Source organism: Sceloporus occidentalis, unplaced genomic scaffold (assembly GCF_023333645.1).
Source record: "Sceloporus occidentalis isolate IW3139 unplaced genomic scaffold, rSceOcc1.0.p SCAF_130, whole genome shotgun sequence".
NCBI lineage: Eukaryota > Metazoa > Chordata > Lepidosauria > Squamata > Phrynosomatidae > Sceloporus > Sceloporus occidentalis.
This window is the reverse complement of record NW_028317110.1, coordinates 25,134-42,497: the sequence shown is the minus strand read 5'-3', so window position 1 is coordinate 42,497 and position 17,364 is coordinate 25,134. Positions and strand designations below refer to the sequence as shown.

The following is a 17,364-nucleotide window of genomic DNA, read 5'->3' as shown; positions in this document are numbered from 1 at the left end:
GACATTAATGGCTGTGTTGAGTTATATTTGAGGGGCAGCAAATTTACACTTATACAGGCTGTACACTCCATACTTTACATTGTAGCAGAGTGTCATTTCTTCAGTGTTGTCACATGAAAAGATATCATAAAATATTTACAAAAATGTGAGGGGTGTACTCACTTTTGTGAGATACTGTAGTTACTGTAGTATGTATGTGTGTGTGTATATATATATATTTAAATGCATAAAACTAAAATGTTTTAATTGTTTTCAGACTGTACAGAAAAGGCCTGATATGAAACTTATTGTGACATCAGCAACTCTGGATGCTGTGAAATTCTCTCAGTATTTCTACGAAGCTCCAATTTTCACTATTCCAGGTCGAACTTATCCAGTAGAGATTTTGTACACAAAGGAACCTGAGACAGACTACTTGGATGCAAGCCTCATCACTGTTATGCAGATTCATTTGACAGAACCTCCAGGTTGGTTTGCTGTTCTTTTGCTTATGAAAACATCAGTCCTTAAAAATAAACATCAAAAGCAAAGCCCCAAGCGGCTTAGTAGAATGATTTGTTAATAAATGTAACACCAATGTTAGTCACAATTGTTCAACTGACTTATAATTGAAAGCTGATAATCTTGGCCACATCAGAACAAAATTTTAAAAAGTGTCTCTAGTTGTCAAGTGACACCCTTGAGTGTTAACAGTGAAAATTATAATATTGGAACAATTCTACATTGACCTAACCAAACATTTTGCATGCAGTGATTGTGCTATATCTCAAAGACTGACTAACTATGGTTGTTTAATAGGTTAATCTTACAATGAATCCTCCTGTATGTCTGTCACAAGATTTTATGTTTGGTCTCTGGCTTTTTTTTTTTTTTTTTAATTCAGCACTTCTGTTCGCTTTTGGTAGCTACGGTAGTCAATACTAATGTTTTGAAAGAGGTAGAATTAGAACTTTCTATGTTTGCAGCTCTTTATGTAAACTTTGTAGAGGTTTGCCGCGACCACTGGCACGCCCTACCTTCGGGTGACCGTGGGGGGAACTTGCAGCTCCACTGCGAGGCTACTGCACAGGCCTTGATAGCCGATGCGAGCCGTGCACGCACACCTACTAATAGCACGGCACAAGCATGGAATAAAGCATGTGTGTCACGGATTAAATGTCACGGATTAAATGTCACGGATTAAATGTCACAGAATAGGAGAACTGCAGCCATGCAAAGTTTGCTTTACCGATTCCTCAACTTTCCTAGTTTCCTCCACTGCCAGTTCCTAAGGGATGGACTCTTATCTGTTTTCCATTATAAAGGTCTCATGCATTTTGCTGTGTTTAAGAAATGTATAGTAAGGCACTGTTTGTAACCAGACATCGTCCGCGCAGCTGATTTTCCCCTACAGCTTGCTAACGTGGGCTCACAGCTTACCGCTGTGTGTGGAAACCCTTTTCCCGCCTAGGGGAAACAGGAACCTGGCCGGGAAAAGAGTAATGTCAGTTTTTATTTGGTATTCTTTCTTTTCATTAATACCTCCATTAAATTATCCTTCTTTGACTTTATATAGGTGACATTTTGGTTTTCTTGACTGGTCAAGAAGAAATTGACACTGCTTGTGAAATCCTGTATGAGAGAATGAAATCTCTTGGGCCAGATGTACCTGAGCTGATCATTCTACCAGTTTATTCTGCATTACCCAGTGAAATGCAGACAAGAATCTTTGATCCAGCTCCACCGGGAAGTAGAAAGGTAAATTATAATTGATAATGTTTTTAGAACAAAGGCTATGTGGGTTTTGTAGTATAACATCCCCCTGTCAGATCTTTCTTCCAGGCTATATATATGTTAAGATCCTTTAACCTTTTCTGATAAATGTTTTCCTGTAATCCATGAACCATTTTAGTAGCCCTTCTCGGAAATTTCTCCAACACATCTATATCCTTCTGGAGATACGGTCTCCAGTACTGTACGCAATACTCCGAGTGAGGTCTCACCTGTCCTCTGTACAACTGCATAAGCATTTCCCTCTTTAACCTAAAAAAAATTGCCATTTGGCTTATCAACCCTGTTGCAAATGTTTGTGTCGTCAGCAAAAAGACATACCTTACCATCAAGACCTTCTGCAATATCACTATGTCTATAACAACTATGTGCAACTATTGTTGCGCTGTGAAAGGCTAATAAATGTTATGTGACAACACTTACTTAACAGTGCTATGCGTACCCCCTCAAGCAAACAGGCTTTATGGATTATCTAAGAGCCAAGCAAGGGAACCAGGTCACTGGGGTTACTTATTTCACCGTGGGCAGATCTTTGTCAAACCCTTCGAACTGGCTACACAGGTAGATACAGTGGAGAGAAGGCCAAGACCATGGATCTATAGCACCTCCAAAATTATTTAGTATGCCTTAGGTCTCAAGCCTGGTTCAATCTTTGCTTCGCAATGAGGGATGATTTTTTAATAGATTATGTGCTGAAATGTTAAGTGGTACTGTACCCTTAAACATTTGTTTTCTAAACATTTATTTATGTACGTATCTTTGCATATTTACATGTACTATGAGCAATGTAACATTTAAATGTAAAGGGATACGCCAGTGTCCCAAGCAGCGCTACCAACGAAGAATGCATATTGATGACAATTGATGTACCAGGCACGTCATGACACATGTATAAAGTGATCGATGATCGCTTTTGTAATAGGTCTGTTCCCTGAATGAGTATATATGCTAAAATCTGCTTCCTCCTCTGCTCTGACCGCTGATCCTCTCGCATTATATCGGCCATGCTACCGCACCCTCTTTGAATTCTATGGTTTTACATATCGGGATATAATCATCTTCTACACATGACATGATTTATTCAACAAAAATAAACCCAGAATGGAGACACTACATATGAAAAACATATGATTAATTAGTGTAACTACGGGGTACTTACCTTCCGTCCACCCGAACCACCGTTCTACTGAAGTCCCTTGACGCCTGTAGCGGCTGGCAGGTTTCCCGAACGCAGACCGCATGGTCTCTGGCTCTGTACACACACGCCACCGTGTGGCCTCTTATAGGGACCACACTTAATGCGTTCCAAGCCTCCGTTTCATGTGAGGCGGGAAATTCAATTAGTATGTCTACTTAAACCTGGCTGTTGCTCTAGATCAGTGCCTGTGATAGTGCCTTGTGCATGTTGGCTGTACTTATTAAGTTTCTTACTTCGTGATTTTTGCTTTTGACCTTGGCTTGTTTTTTTACGTTCCTGTCTATCTCCTGCATCTGACACGGCTTGTTTTGATTATCCTGTCCTCTGCTCCGTGTAACGACTACTCTTTTGCCTGGTGCTACCTGTATCCTGCTCTGCTCCCATAACCGGTGGATGATACCAAGTTCCTGCATTGTTGGTCTTCTAGCCGTGACAATTAGCTTGTAGAACCATGTTTAGCAGCAATAACTTCAAGTAAAAGTTTTCTGTATGTCTTTATCATTCTCTCACATCATTGTGGAGGAATTTTGGCCGACTCTTCTTTACAACGTTGCTTTGTTTGTAGGCGTTTGTTTATGCCACCGTGGGAATTCCCGGCAAGGGAGATTGTTAAAGCACATCAAGCAGACGTGCCGGCAGCAGAGGTTGTTTACGCGCATCGCCGCAGTCTGTGAACGTCTATGCGCTTAGACAGTTTCTCGTGCCAGCACTCAGGGGAGGCTGTCTGAGCGTATTGGAGAGTAGGATGCAGGTCCCCTGCAGTGCTGCGGGGGATCTGTTTCCTAACCCTGCTGCCTGCCCAGCGCCCAGAACTGCATGTCCCAGGCATCGGGCGATACAAATTGCAGATTCCTGCGCTAAAACCCGAATATAGGCCACCCCCCCACTTTAAGTATTTATTTTTTAAAAAGTGCGGCCTATATTCGGGCGTACACGGTGTGTGTGTGTGTGTGTGTGTGTGTGTGTGTGTGTATATATATATATATGTGTGTGTGTGGTGTTTGGCCCAAAGTTATACACAGCAATGGTTAAACAAAAATTTACAGAACATTTTAGGAAATGTAGTTACATAAAGCTATGTTAGGAACATTATCATGTGGAGTGACAGTTCCATTTGAAACTAAAAATTTAATAAGCACAGTCAACATGCACAAGGTAGTATCACAGGCACTGATCTAGTGCAACAGCCAGGTTTAAGTAGACATACTAATTGAATTTCCCGCCTCACATGAAACGGAGACTTGGAATGCATAAGTGTGGTCCCTATAAGAGGCCACACGGTGGCGTGCGTGTACAGAGCCAAGAGACCATGCGCTCTGCGTTCAGGAAACCTGCCAGCGGCTACAGGCGTCAAGGGACTTCAGTAGAACGGTGGTTCGGGCAGACGGAAGGTAAGTACCCCGTAGTTACACTAATGAATCATAAGGTATACTTAGTTTTTTATACGTAGTGTCTCGATTCTGGGTTTATTTTTGTTGAATAAATCATGTCATGTGTAGAAGATGATTATATCCTGATATGTAAAACCATAGAATTCAAAGAGGGTGCGGTAGCATGGCCGATATATGTTATAAGTTATAACAGGTTGCTAGAAACAAGAGAAACCTAAGTGATCTGTACAATCAAATCAGTGTTTTAGTATTCTGACAAATGTTGTTCATTTGCAGGTTGTTATAGCCACTAACATAGCAGAGACATCCCTCACTATTGATGGTATTTACTATGTAGTAGACCCAGGATTTGTGAAGCAGAAAGTTTACAATTCCAAGACTGGTATCGATCAGCTTGTTGTAACTCCAATCTCACAGGTGCGTAGTATCATTTGTGTCATATGCACTTATGGTTTTTTGTTTTTAACCATTAATAGTTTTCATTTTAAGTGTGTTGCAACATATGGTTTTTCAAGAACATGTTCTCTTGATATCTATATGTATGAATCATAATGTAGTATTAATATAATTAATACTACATTATGGATGTTAAATTCCCTCACACGGCTTGACTTTTTTTTTTTAAATCTAGGAGCCAGCTGAAAAAGTTAGGAGCCAGGGCTTTTTTTTTTTGCCCCAGCACTTTGCCCACACTAAAAAGCACCAGTGCATACTTTTAATTACCATTAATTAATCCCATTAATTAACTATGTCCCCAGTTTCCCATAGGCATCTTTGTCACTAAATAGCTTCCCATAGTCCCATGTTTAGTGACAAAGATGCCTATGGGAAACTGGGGACAGAATTTGCCTTTGCCCCCAGTTTCCCATTGGCATCTCTGTCACTAAACATGGGATTATGGGGAGCTATTTAGTGACAAAAATGCCTATAGGAAATTGGGGGCAGTGTTTGCCTTTGCCCCCAGTCTCCCATAGGCATCTGTCACTTAACATGAGATTATGGGAAGCTATTTAGTGACAAAGATGTCTATAGGAAACTGGGGACAGAGTTTGTCTTTGCCCCCAGTCTCCCATAGGCATCTTTGTCCCAGCCTCCCACTGCCAACTTCCACTGACCTGACCCCGATGTGCACTCTGTTGGATTCCTGCTGCTGCTGCCGGTGGCTCCACCCTCACTGAACGGTGCTGGCACCGCCCACAAAGGTCGTTGAGCAGCGCTGGTGCCGCCCTCGAAAGTTATTGAGCGGCGCCGGCTGACTCACTATTTTGAATCGACAGGGGTGGCATTTTAAGAAGCCGTCCCCGTTGAGCCGAAATAGAATTGAGTCAGCTGGCCAGCGTGACTCAGTGACCTTCGTGGGCGGTGACAGCCCCGTTCAGTGAGGAAGGTGGGCGGAGCCGCCGGCAGCAGCGGGATTGTCTGCATCGCACAGACGCCCCCTGCTGCCGGAAAGGAGAATCCAAGTCCCCTGCAATGCCGCAAGGGATCTGGATCCTAAACCCAATTATAGGTTTGGCTCACAAACACCTAGGTGCCAGGACAAAATTATCAGTCGCCATGGCGACCTGGCGCCTGGGATTTGTCGAGCCCTGCCCTAACATCCTTATGGCAGAACAGTGACAACTTCAACAGTGGACAGATGCTGGATCTGTGGAGAAAGACAACCACCTTTCCCTTCTTTTACATTTACCTCTTCATCCATGTCAATTCCTGTTATTTTTGGACCTGTTAAGACTGATATTAGCATGTTATCTCCCCATTGAAATGGCTGTGAGAGAGCAATTCAGTAGCTTTTGAGGTTCACTTCAAATTCTGATGTTGAAACGATTAATTTTGTAAGGTTGCACATCTGAACTCTTCAGCTGCAACTCCTGCGACCCCGGAACAGGAATTAACACCTGGTGGTTATAATTTAGCCTGGTGGAGGGAAGTTCCTCACCTTACAATGGGCTGCTCCATCTAACCAGTTCAATGGATTGTAGTGATAATAGACGCCTGTCTCTAAGGCTGACAGTGACTTTCTGTCTTGATGTCTTCCAAGAGCTTTTTTAGAGCTTTTATCAATATTTCTGGCTCTCACTGGTCCAACTTGCCAAGGAGTTTACCTGAGAGAACCCGCTGAAGTTCAAACAGACCATCAAAATGGGGAAAAAGGGGACTAAGTGACTTTGAATGTGGCATGGTTGTTGGTGCCAGATGGGCTGGTCTGAGTATTTCAGAATCTGCTGATCTACTGGGATTTTCACGCACAGCCATCTCTAGGGTTTGAGCATTGTCTGAAAAATAGAAAATATCCAGTGAGCGGCAATTGTGTGGACGAAAATGCCTTGTTGATGTCAGAGGAGAATGGGCAGACTGGTTCGAGATGCAACAGTAACTCAAATAACCACTTGTTACAACCAAGGTATGCAGAATACCATCTCTGAACGCACAACACATAGAACCTTGATGCTGATCGGCTACAGCAGCAGAAGACCACACCGGGTGCCACTCCTGTCAGCTAAAAACAGGAAACTGAAGCTACAATTTGCACAGGCTCACGAAAATTGGACAATGGAAGGCTGGAAGAACATTGCCTGGTCTGATGAGTCTTGATTCCAGTTACGACATTCAGATGGCAGGATCAGGCTTTGAGGTAAACCACATGAAAGCATGCATCCATCCTGCCTTGTATTAACGGATCAGGCTGCTGGTGGTGGTGTCATGGTGTGGGGGTCATTTTCTTGGCACACTTTGGGCCCCTTAATACCAATACCAATTGAGCATCATTTAAACGACCTGAGTATTGTTGCTGACCAACTCCATCCCTTTATGACCACAGTATACCCATCTTCTGATGGCTACTTCCAGCAGGATAATGCACCGTGTCACAAAGCTCACATCATCTCAAACTGGTTTCTTGACAACGTGACAATGAGCTCAATGTACTCCAGCAGCTTCCACAGTCACCAGATGTCAATTCAATTGGCATCATGGATGTGCAGCCGACAAATCTGTAGCAACTGCTTCATACCATCATATCCATATGGACCAAAATCTCTGATGAATGTTTCCAGCACCTTGTAGAAAGCATGCCATGGAAAATGAAGGCAGTTCTTAAGGCAAAAGGGTCCAACCCGGTACTTGCAACGTGTACCTAATAAAGTGGCCAGTGAGTGTATATACGTATTTGCTCGATTATAAGACTACCCCCCCAAAATTTGAATATTAATTTAGAAAAAAAAGCCTGAATATAAGACTACCCTATAAGAAAAAGGTTATTAGTAAATATTCACATGTAAACTATTTTTCATGTTTAATAAAAACTGAGAAAAATACATTTTTTTTTGTTATTTTCTTTTATTTGCCAACATGCCCCCCAGTTATGCACATCTGATCCACGGCTTGCTACTCTGCCCCCCAGATATACCTTATACCCTCTATATGCCTTATATCCCCTATATGCCACTCTGCCTCCCTGATACTCCACTTTGCCCCCCCCATTTGCCAATCTGCCTCCCTGATATGCCTTATACCCCCCCAACTTACTGATGCATCCCTAGACTTGTCCCCTGTGCTTCAGACTCCCTTGTGTCAAGTGGGGGCAGACGGTGGACATCTGCGCGATGCTCGCAGACAACCTCTGCTGCTACCAGGACTTCCGCTGGGGCTTCTATGACTGAGCACCGGAAGATCACATCAGTGCTCCGTCATAGAAGCCCCGGCGGAAGTGTCGGGTAGCAGCAGAGGTTGTCTACATGCATCGCGCAGACATTCACCGGCTACCAGAGAGGAGGATCCAGATCCCTTGCAGCGCTGCGGGAGATTTTCCTCTCTGGCAGCCGGTGGTTGTCAACCTGCATCACGCAGACATTCGGCAGCCGGTGAACTTCTGCGCGAGGCACGTAGACAACCTCTGCTGCTACCCGACTACTCCTCTACCGGGGCATCTATGGTGGAGCACCAGAAGTTCATGTGACACCGGCGCTCCTGTCATAGATGCCCCGGCAGCAGTGGAGGTTGTCTGCGCGCATCACACAGACGTCCACAGGCTGCCAGAATCTGGATATAAGACGACCTCAAATACGAGTGTTGGTCGAATTAATGGTCGAATTCTCTTGAGAAAGAGTTTTCCTTTATTTAGATCAACATTTTGGTGCCCCGTGTGAGGAGGTCCTGACCGGAGACGGGGACGACGGTCCTGAGGAACTGCACCTCGAGAATCTGCATCTGGGGTAATATAAGTCCTCCAGCTAAGATTGCTGTTAACCAGAGGCACTTTGCGACATCGTCCCTGAAACCGGCAGCGTCCTCCCGAAGATTTAGTACGGTCTTCTCTTCAGAAATGTGAGTAGAAAAATATTTCTGGGAAATATTATAAGAGGTCAAAGTCTGTCAGGGACTACTGAAATAAATAACTGCGTATGCATTCGATAATGAGAAATAGTACTTGGAGTACTGAGGCTGATCAGAAGAAATGTGCACAGGTAGTTAGTCATTATTTTTGTGATAACAAATTGTTGTTTGTAATTGTGACAATACTGTTGGGGTTGGTTGCGGCTTGTATTATTGTGAAAGAGTATCACAAGACCTTAAAGAGAAGAGCTCTTATGGTCCAGGGACAGCTATACCAACCCATGTCACAAATCTTGTCTGAATGAATCTGTGTGAATGACTGTTCAGGAGTCCTTTACGGTGAACGAACAGTTAATAAGGTTGTTGTTAATACGCCCCCCCCCCCCCGGCATTTGTGAGAAGCTCTCTGTGATCAAGTGCTGGGATTGCAAGTGAACAACTTCGCTGCGAGAGTGATTTTCCTGCCTCTCCTGTCTAGGAACGGTATCTTATAAATACCAAGAGCTCTTTATTTCACTCTGTCTAGAAGCGGTATCTTATAAATACCGAGGGCTCTTTATTTCACTCTGTCCAGACGTGGTATCTTATAAATACCAAAAGATTTTCCTTGTTTTCTGCTTTGCGGTGAGATTGTATCATGGGGAAATCCCACAGTAAGGGAAAGAAACAAAAGGATGCGAGTGTTTTCTTGTGGATAAAGAAAAAACCACTGAAAGGAGACAAACAGTTCATATACAAACTTAATCCAGAAAATGTTAAGTATTGTAAGAGATGGAAAAGCAAATTTCATTTTGATTGTAAATTAACTGAAAGGGGATGTATAACCTTACTTGATAAAATCAAGGAAAAGGGTTCCTCCAAATATGGGAAAAATGGGAAAGAGGTTGCAGAAAGGTGGCTTAGAGAAGCACACATAAGAAATCAGGCTATAGAGCTAAAAAAGGCACAACAAATACTAATGTTAAAAGAAAAGGAGGATGACAATTTAACGTTGGCGGCGAAACAGCAGAATAATCCATCTGTTGCTGAAGCCCCTTCCCCTCCTACTTTGCAACCTGTGGTAACGGATAACAGTCCAAAGGATGTGGTTAATTTGTCTCCGCCTGTACTGGAACGTATTTATCCAGATCTTAGAGAGTTAAACCCAAGTAACCCTATCACTACTGTTTCTGTGATTCACCCTGTACCTACTCTGCCCCCAGAATACTCTGGCCCAGTCACCAGAGTAATTAATCGAATAATTACTAATTGTCAGGCAGGAGCTGATTATGTCAGGCTATTTGAGAAAAATGCTATAGATGGTCAATATCCTATGATAGAGGTACCAAACCCAATGGGTGGACAAGAGGATGGTCACGGTAATAGACATCCATTAACCATGTGGGTACATAGAACATGGACAGAGGAGGATATTAAAAAAGCTACTGAGCATGTTAAAAATCCAAAAGAGGATCCCCAACAGTTTGAGACTGATATCCGAGAGCTCTGTAACAGTTACCGATTAAATGGTGAAAAAATAGAAAGAGCGTGTCGAAGGGTTTTGGGATCAGATTGGAGTTCAGTAGAACGGAACTGGAATGGATACGATAATGCGGGACAACCCCTCCCATGGGGTCATGTTGATTTAATTAACCGTTTAAACACTTTCATAACTGCTTGTACGACCAGATGGGCTCGTAGAACAAATTGGATGGAGATAAATAGATGTACCCAGAAGGATGGGGAGGATGTGGATCAATATTTTTATCGACTGAAAAAGATCTTTGATATCTATAGTGGATTAACCCCACCTCCCGATCCAGATCCAAATTCTGCTTATGAGCAGCAGTTGAAAAATGTGTTTGTGTCTGGGACGCGTAAAGAGATAAATGCGTATGTCAGTAAACACATGGTTAACCTCCGTACTGCGTCGTTGAATGATGTGTTGGAATATGCTAAGCATTCTGAAAAGTGGCACAAAGAAAGGGAGAAAAAGAAAGTGAGAGTAATGTTAGCGGGAGAGGAGTATGAAGGAACGTTGACAGGGAATAACGAAAGAGGAAGAGAAAGATTTCGAGGTCGTGGCCGGGGCAGAGGGTCATACCGAGGTAGAAGAGGTAGTGGTGATAGACGGTCACGTGGATGTTATAATTGCGGAAAGGAAGGTCATTGGGCGAAAGAGTGTCCCGAACCAGACAAGAGAAAGCAGAACTCCCCAGAGCAATGACCAATACAGGAAAAAGACGTTGGATCTCAGTAATGTTCATGATGTGTTGTTATTATCAAACTTGCCTGAAATTGATTTAATTGTAAATAACAAACGTGTAACATTTTTGGTTGATTCAGGGGCTTCGCGAACCCTATTGAATTATCCCTCCTGTACGGGCATACAGAAAGGGACTGGTAAAATTCACATAAAGGGAGTAAATGGAAGGACACATACCGAAAGCTTATCTGTTCCCCTCCAAATACAACATCCAGAATCTGGAAACATAATTACCGCCAGTGTAATATTATCTGAGGTATGTCCCGTAAATCTCCTGGGAAGAGATCTGATTAGAGAGTTGGGAGTGCACATTGCACCCGTGGGAGATAAGTTTGATGTTACGGTGGGAAGAAGAAATAACTATCAAGGACGGCATGATCGTTACTATTATGCCTTGAACATAGATTTTACTGAAAATAAGGGAAACATAATACAGGTTTTGAAACTTGTACATAAGACATTTGAGACCTGTGATTATTTACAAGTTCAACATTCAAATAATTTTCATTGTACAATGTATAAAGAAAACAGCAGGAGGAGACGAGTATTATGAATCACACTTAAAAGACAAACGAAATACCGTAATACAGACAGAATATTTTTACTGGACAGACAAAGGACAAGGGACATTATCTTGTATATTAACCCCCCTGAATGACCACACTTTTTTAAAGGTATAACACCACATTTGTCTCTGTGTAAACAGCAAACTGATCAGTGGAAGTCTGTGGGAGATATGGTGTTGCGATGTGAGATTAGTCACTCGTGGAAAAGGGATAAAGGAAACATTGAATACAATGCTGAACTAATCAAGGCAGGTAAATTATCTAATCATTTATTAGCCCAGGCGGCTGAGTTAACGGCTCTCATAGAGGCATGCAAGTGGGCAGTAGACAAACGAGTAAATATCTATACCGACAGTCAATATGTGTTTTCTACTATATATGTGTTTGCACAACAATGGAAAAATAGAGGTATGATTACCTCCACAGGGAAACCGATAAATCATAAAGACTTAATTGAAGGACTATTAACGGTGATAAATCTACCAAAAGAAGTAGCTGTAATAAAGTGTGCAGCCCATACCAACAGCAAAGATCCTATAGCATTAGGCAATAACCGTGCAGATATTGAAGCAAAAAGAATTGCTCAAGAGATGTTTGCCATAATCACTCACAATATACAAATTGATCACCAGGTTTTGTATGATATGCAGCAGGCTGCCCCTATGTCTGAAAAGCGATATTGGCGGTCTAAACAAGCGACTCTATGTAACAAAATTTTTCACATTAACAACAAACCAATATTGCCGAAATCATTGTTTCGCTATGCAGCCTTATTGAGTCATGGGCTGAGCCATGTCTCAACAGGAGGGATGGTAGCCATCATAGATAAGGTATTTACAACATTCGGATTTCAAAATTACTCTAAAAAATTTTGTGCTAATTGTCTTATCTGTGCTCGATATAATCCACAGGGAAATCTCAAACCTGCTATTGGGAAGTTCCCCAACCCCGAGTATCCGTTTCAACATATTTGCATGGATTATATTGAACTAAACAAATGTGAAAATATGAGATATTGCCTAGTTATTGTTGATGCATTAACTAAATGGGTAGAAATATTCCCAACAGCCCACGCAGATGCAGATACAGTAGCTAAGGTCATGATAAAAGAAATCATTCCTAGATTTGGAATACCAGAAAGAATATACAGTGACAATGGGCCTCATTTTGTCAATCAACTAATCTCCAGATTTACACAAGTATTTGGTATACAATTAAAGAATCATTGCGCCTATCATCCTCAGTCAGCAGGGTTGGTAGAAAGAAACAATGGAACAATAAAGAATAAATTAAAAAAGACTATGGCAGAAACTGGGAAGAATTGGGTTTCTTGTCTACCTATGGTAAAATTGAGTATGCGTATTACACCTAATAAGCAGGGTCTCACCCCATTTGAAATAATGTACGGGAGACCCTATAGTTTGCCACAGATAAAGGTAAAAGAGGCAAATGATGAAAGGGAATTAACCCTAGCAGATTATATGGCAAAAATGCTGAATACCAGATCAATACAAACTGTGAATTCTCTTCCAGAGACACAAGAGCCAATTCCTGAGAAATTGAGCGTTGGAGATTGGGTACTAATAAGGATAATCAAACGAAAGAATTGGTCATCACCGAGGTGGGAAGGACCGTACCAAGTACTACTAACCACCCCCACGGCATGTAAGATAGCTGAGAGGAGTTGTTGGATACATCAGTCGCACTGTAAGAAGGTAACACCACTTGCTGGTAGTCACTCATTAAGTCTGGGTACAAAGGGGGGTCCAGACGATAGGTTGGACTCGTCTCAAGCCAGTGAAGAAATCCATTCCCCAAACCCTGAGTTGACGGCCAGGTAGGATGAAGGGGTGGTGCCTGCTTATAGTTTATTGGGTAGTGACTGATGCTATTCCTTTTTTTTATTAAAAAGACTGAGTGGAATGAGAACAAGAAAGTGACCAAGTGGGAAGATACCAAAGCACAAAATCTGACTTTTTCACCAGCAGGAGATAGTTCTATTGAAATTGATCTGTGTAAACTGATTAATTGTAAAAATATTGAGCAAACAAGAAACTATGCTAAGTCCGATGTATATGTATGCTGGATGCCCGAAAGGCCCCCTAAAAGACAAAGCATAACATCATGTCTTGGATGGGATTATGCTATGTGGACAACAGCTAGTTACGATTGGGGATATGATATACCCGGGGCAAGAGCAAGTAGAATCAAAACAAGATTTTCTGTGAAAAGACTACGATCCGAATGTACAACCTTTAATAACTGTAATAAATTGTTATTTACTTTAAAGAAACCTATGAAGACGGATGAAAGACTATATACTATAGGTGTGTGGGTTTCCGGTAGAGACCCGCAGGGAACTTTCTTTTTGTCTTTTTCAGAAAATAAGGTCCAAGCAGAAAAAGAGTCTCAGATCCAGGAACAAAAACATATCGAGGAAATTGAGACAGGGATAATTCGGTATACCAATTTGAGTTCTATTGATCAAATTGCCCTGGAAGCAGGATTTCATGGAGATAACGTTTGGTTGGAATGGCTTCAATTTACTGTAAAAAGTCTAAACAAAGAGAATTGTATAGTCTGCGCAGAAGCCCGTCCGCAGTTGGCTACGGTGCCATTTCCATTAACAGAAGAGAATGATCCAGTCGGATTTGACTGCATAATAAAGCTCTTTGATGAGACTTATGCCCCACCTGGAAATGGAACTTGTCATACATTAGACTTGTTGTTTCCCAAGGTTAAAAGGGCTCAATTACCTCCAACAGTGCAAATATATGAGGGAAATTACACCTGTATGAAACTTCAGGGTGATAGCAGCTATTTCGATTATAAAGATTTGTCTAATTCACTATGTGTCGAGACTTTCTCCACAGGACTGCGACAGCCAACCCAGATGAGAGCAGATATTTGGTGGTTATGTGGAGACCGGAAAATAAGACCTTTTATCGATCCCAGAGGAAAAGGAAAATGTGCTGTAATACAGCTCATTGTACCTTTAAATTTGTTGACCTCACGGAAGGAACCAACCTCAAGGCCGAAAAGATCAATACAACCACAAGGATCGTTTGATGATCGAATATATATTGATGAAATTGGAGTACCACGAGGAGTTCCAAATGAGTTCAAAGCCCGAAACCAAATTGCTGCAGGTTTCGAATCAATCATTTTCTGGTGGAGTACAATAGCAAAAAATGTGGACTGGATAAACTACATCTATTATAATCAACAGCGGTTTGTGAATTATACTCGAGATGCTATTAAAGGAATACATGAGCAACTGGATGCGACCTCCCTTATGGCCTGGCAGAATTGAATGGCCTTGGACATGCTATTGGCCGAGAAAGGGGGCGTGTGCAAGATGTTCGGGAACCAATGCTGCACCTTCATACCAAATAATACCGCCCCTGATGGGAGCATCACCAAAGCCCTCGAAGGACTAACATCCTTATCAAATGAACTTGCCGAGAATGCAGGAATATATAATGTGTTCACCTCTTGGTTAGAAGGATGGTTCGGGCGATGGTCGGGAATGATAATGTCCGGAATAATTACTATCACTATAGTAGCCGCAGTATTGATATTCGGAGGATGCTGTTTTATTCCATGTTGCCGAGGATTTTTGAATAAGACAATTGATAAAGCTGTAAATCAGACTATGTACTCCCTGGTCGACAAAGAAGAATGTGATCAATTATTAAGAGTATCTGAGACTCTACATATTAATGACGTTGTTGATATGAAAGATAAATTATCAGTGTTAATGACCGATACTGAAGATGAAGAGTCTGATATTTAATAATATTTTGATAAACAGGAGGGAAATGTTGGAAAAATACTTATGTTATCGAAAATATTATTTGCTTACATATAAGGAAGTAGAAAATGTCATGTCCATGATATATGCACCAGTCCCCGCCAACACGCTTCCTCTATAATATTCTATATATATATATAGAATAAAAGGTCAAGTCTGGGCCATTTTTAATTATGCAGCTTAATAGGTGTAACCTGCTTGAAAAGTAACCAATCATAATAATGCATGCTATTACAAGTAGATAAGATGCTATATAAACCACGTAATCTAAACATATAATCAGACAACGCTTCGACTTTTGTGTGTTGTGTGCCTTGTCTCGATTATGCGCATAATCTATTAAAGGAAATAACTTTTTCTGAGGAGAATTCGACCATTAATTCAACCAACAACGAGACAATGGGTATTTTCTTAAAATTGAGCAAATACAATGTACTGATCAGAGCAACCCGAGCAATAGCACATGACAGCAAAGGTGAAATTAATCTTGCTTTAAAAAAAAAACAAAAAGAAAATTTTAAACATCCCCCCCCCAAAAAAAATAGGGTAAATAAAATTAACAAACATTGGCACCAAAAAGTAAAATGACCCTGAAAATTACTCTGATTAGGGTCATTTTAGTTTTTGGTGCCAATGTTTAATTTTATTACTGAGATCAGGGAGGCATGAGAATAGTTATTTTTATATAAATTATATATAATAATTTTTTTTAAACAAATGTTTTAATGTTAACCCCTGGAAAGTTGTCATTCTCTGTACCTCATGATCAGTGTTTCATAACTATCACCGATAGCGTCCTGGAACCCTGCCTTGAGAGGCAGTATCCTGGACCTGGGAAATGGTGAGAGGCGGTGAGTACACCTGTGCGCTACGTGATAAGTTAACTCGTCATAAGGTCTTCATCAACATGGCAATTATGATAAGTTAAGTCATTATACCAACACAAAGGGGTTACTATACATTCTTCCCAACTGAAAAAAATAAAACGCATGCCGCAGAATTTGTAACCATTCATCAAAATCTTGTTCTGAAATTGCTTCCCAGTGACTGGCTGCCGTCAATCAGGCAGGTTCGTACTTCCAATGAAATGGGAGTATGTCCTTTCACTGATTGACAGCTGAAACAGCCAATTAATGGCAAAAAAGTGCTCCAATACAAATCAATAGGAAAACTTTACAAATACACACTGTGGTCTTAACACACAGTATTCAGCAGAGCCCAGAACTGGAACTGATTGAGGGTGAGTACATCTCCTGCACGTCATTTAGCTGGGGGAAAGGGGCAGATGCCTTGGTAGAATTCTGCAAAATCCCTCTAGGCATTTGCAAACAGGCCCAGCGAAAATGTAAATTGACTCTGTTTCTTTCATATTCATTAAAGTACATACAATGGCTGGAGTGTCCCTATAACTGAGTGGCAAATATGTAGCTAGCTCACAAGGGCTTGGAGTGCATTATGTATTATAGTGTTGGGGCAGTGTCATGCATTTAGTACTAAACCCAAAACTTCCATCACAGTTATGCATCATTACGTTGATTTGTTGTTCCTTTTGTCCCCTCGCCAAATACAGAATATCCACTTATAACTAGACTGGCCCTTGATATTTTTCTAAACTGTAAGCTTATTGTTGGGGTAAATACAAAGTATGTATATTTGTAATTAATATGTGCTTGATTAAGTTTGTGTGTATATATGTATGTATGATAGCTGCAAGCCACTTAGGGGGGAAGTAACAGGAAAGACAGCTGTAAGAAGATATCACACCTATACACTATGTAGAGAAGGAAGGAAATGCATCACCTGGAGATAGGCATGGGAAACATAGCAAGTCAATAACATCACACGGTGGGGTCTTGGGAACACAGGACAGGGATCTCATTTACACATCAATAGAGAAATCCCTTAAAAAGACATTGTAGAAACACATAGAAAAGAGACTGGATTGGTGAGTCTCACTTTTGGCACATCACCCACACAGCATACACACTTAGCAGCAGATATTAGATAGATGGGATGTTTGTGAGTGGTATGAATGATTGTCATCT

The 17,364-nt window shown here is 41.4% G+C and overlaps 1 pseudogene; it reads left to right on the top strand.

The window, feature by feature from the left end:
• Positions 1–17,364, top strand: part of LOC149281543 (ATP-dependent RNA helicase DHX8-like) — a 100,128-nt pseudogene that overhangs the window by 69,741 nt on the left and 13,023 nt on the right.